Here is a 3,493-nt window from a genome sequence, read left to right on the forward strand (position 1 = left end):
GAGGCCAGCTCCACGGCCCCTTACTGCCTCCCCAGAGAACAGACTAGAAGAGAAAGGAGAAAAGAATGTTAGAAATACAAGCACATTTAAAAACACATATATTTTTAACAAAAGCACTACTTGAGTGCTGTTGTCTAAACTGCCTCCAGAAAGAAAGCACTCTGGAGCTAATTGTACCAGTTATTCGAGAGACCCAAGTATCTTTCAACTGAAAGAAAGGGGGAAGCAAAATCCCTGCACAAGAGAAAGAATTGCACCCTTCTTCTTGTCATTTGTTACTACAGACTGAAAGTTGTACACAAGTTCGATTCAGAGAAAATCACAGATTGTTAAAATTAAATCATCTGCATTAAAAAAAAATCTTTTTGTTGAAATAAATGGATTTAAAGCAAGACACATCAAACTAAACAATAATTAAACAGAAAAAATTAGTATGGAATTCCCGTGTTCACAAAAAAAAGTATGCCAAATATCACAGGTCTGTGCATTTCTCTGGCCAGGGAATCCAGTTTTCATCAGCTTCTCACTTCACTAGAAGTACAGATTATACTACAGAGCCAACTGTACCTCATCTGTAATACCAACTTGTTTCATCAGTTTTCTTTTCTTTCAGATCAAAGTGCTCATCAGTATCTTCTCTACTGGCTTCTTCCTTTCAGCCTAAGAATTTACTTAAGTATCTTCTGTCCTCAGTACAGCCTCTCTCTCATATTTAATTGCCCAACATCTCTCTTTCCCTTTACCCCAAAACTTTTAAAGAATAGTATAAATAACTGTCTCTGCACTCATCACTCTTCCATAATCTGGATTTCATCCCCTACTGCTCTGGCAAAGGTTACCAGTAATCTTATTACCAAATCCAATGGTCAAGGCTCAGTCCCCATTCTATCTGACTTCTCTTCAGCACTGGACAATACCGATATCCTTCTAATTCTTTCCTGATGTCCTTGTACTATCATCCTCTTCTCTTCCTCCTGGACCCGTAAATGTTGGTGCTGCACAAGGTCTCTTCTGCCCTCTTCTCTCTCAAAAACCACTAGTATGGTGAGGTTACCTAACCCTAAGAAAAACTTCTGAGCTGCACTAATATTAAGATTCCCATACCTCTACGTTCCTCAAGCCACCTGAAGCTCAGAATTCACTTCCTCCTTCCAGCACACTATTCCGCATCCTGTTTCATTATCTTAGGTAATGGAACTGCTTTTATTTAGTAACCAAGCTAAAAACCCCAGTCATATGCCTCTGTTTGATCCCCCCCCCCCCCTTGATCTATGTGGTCTGGGAGTCAAAGGAAACATACGTAAAGAACTAAGCCAGTTTTCTTTAAAGTGTAGTCTCTGGACTTCTGGGGATCTCACAGACTATTTTGGAGGTTCGTGAAATCAAAGGTATTTTCATAGCAATACTAGAATATTATCTGCCTTTTTCACTCTGTTGATATTTGCAATCAGAATACAAAAACAAAGGTGAACAAAACTGCTGGCACATTATTAGCACAAATCAAGGCAGAGGCACCAAACTATACCAATAGTCATTACACTCTCCACTCAGTTTTTTTTTTTTTAAGGGAGTTCCACTTAAGATGTCCTTGATGAAGCAGCAAAAATTATTAATTACCTTGAGCCTTTAGTGCATTTTTAAAAAGTATTTTTTGTGATGAAAGGGAAAGTATGCATAAAGCACTCTGCTGCTTTATGAATTCTCAGGAAAAAGTACAGTACAACTGAGTTGCAAAATGAACTAGAGCTTTGCTCATGGAACACTATTTTTACTTGGCAGAACTACTGACAAACTGATTATGTGAAACCTGCTTCACTAGCAGACATTTTCTTGCAAATGAACAAAGTGAACTTGTCACTTCAAGGAAAACCAATGATGATATATTTGCTGCCAATAATAAAATCTGATTTTTTAAAGCAAAGATTAGTGTTTTTGAAAACTGTATCAACAATCATGAACATTTTCCCAAGATTTTATTTGGGGTGTATGTGTGTGTGACGGTGTCTCGCTCTGCCGCCACGCTGGAGTGCAGTGGTGCGATCTCAGCTCACTGCAACCTCTGCCTCCTGGGTTCAAGTGATTCTCCTGCCTCAGCCTCCCGAGTAGCTGGGACTACAGGTGTGCGCCACCACGCCCGGCTATTTTTTGTATTTTCAGCAGAGACGGGGTTTCACCATTTTGGCCAGGATGGTCGTAATCTCTTGACCTCGTGATCCGCCCACCTCGGCCTTCCAACATGCTGGGATTAAGGGTGTGAGCTGCTGCACTTGGACTTTCCCAATATTTTAAAAGCCATTTCTGATTTGACAGACTTATGACGATATTAATGAATGTGAATTTTTGATTCCACATAATGTAATGTGTAACATTTGGAAGATCTGCATAACCCAGTGAACAATAAAATGTCCAGTGAATGTTTAAGTGCAAGACAGATCATTTGTTGCTGTTATTTTCAAACAGGGTCTAGCCCTGTCACCCAGACTAGAGTGCAGGGGCACAATCATGACTCACTGAAACCTCAACCTCCTGGGCTCAAGTGATCCTCCTGCTTCAGCCTCCCAGTAGCTGGGACTATAGGTGCTTGCCACCATGCCCAGCTAATGTTTTGAATTTTTGTAGAGATGGAGTCTCATCTGTTGCCCAGGCTGGTATCAAACTCCCAGCTTCAGCCTCCCAAACTCCTGGGATTATAGGCATGAGCCGCCATGCCCAGCCTGAATTACTTATTAAGTATTTTTTAAAATTTCTCCAAGCTTCTAAGAAAAACAAGTTACATGCTGTTCTCAAATTTTAAGAGTGAAAAAAGGGTCCTGAGACCAAAATGCTTGTTAAATCACTGGACTAAGCATCCCCATTCCCTACCCCAAATGAGGGCAATCTCCAATTTAGTCAAAAAAGTTTATCTTTGGAGCAATACCAACATGGGATGGTAGGCCCTACAGCACTCTAGTAAGCTCCTTTATAGTATGACAATTCGAATCATTAACATAAAAATACTCAAATAAATGAGAAAACATTATTCATAAAAGCACCAATACACGTATGGGTCAAATCTGTCTATTGCTGTGTTTTTTTTTTGTTTTTTGTTTTTTTTTTGAGATGTAGTCTCGCTCTGTTGCCCAGGCTGGAGTGCAGCGGCGCAATCTCATATCACTGCAACCTCCGCCTCCTGGGTTCGAGTGATTCTCCTGCTTCAGCCTCCCGAGTAGCTGGGACTTCAGGCACTTCGGGCATGTGTCACCATGCCCGGATAATTTTTGTATTTTTAGTGGAGATGGAGTTTCACCATGTTGGTCAGGCGGGTCTCGAACTCCTGACCTCAGGTGATCCACTTGCCTCAGCATCCCAAAATGCTAGGATTACAGATGTGAGCCACTGTGCCTGGCCTCATATAATTACTAATACCATAAGTTTCTTGTCCCAGGGTTGTATTTTAACCAACATTCTATAAAAGAACTAGATTTTCAGGGCTTATGGAGTTTTCTCCTGTGTG

At 40.7% G+C, this 3,493-nt stretch overlaps 1 protein-coding gene across 1 annotated transcript in view; it reads right to left on the reverse strand.

The window, feature by feature from the left end:
• Positions 1-51, reverse strand: part of LOC105536454 (KAT8 regulatory NSL complex subunit 1-like) — a gene marked incomplete at its 3' end in the record, with an annotated part of 3,093 nt that extends 3,042 nt beyond the window's left edge. The window contains exon 1 of the mRNA XM_011975863.1: positions 4-51. The remainder of the gene's footprint in view (positions 1-3) is intronic.
• Positions 52-3,493: the final 3,442 nt, after the last annotated feature.

This window comes from Mandrillus leucophaeus, unplaced genomic scaffold, assembly GCF_000951045.1.
Source record: "Mandrillus leucophaeus isolate KB7577 unplaced genomic scaffold, Mleu.le_1.0 Scaffold1595, whole genome shotgun sequence".
Classification (NCBI taxonomy): Eukaryota; Metazoa; Chordata; class Mammalia; order Primates; family Cercopithecidae; genus Mandrillus; species Mandrillus leucophaeus.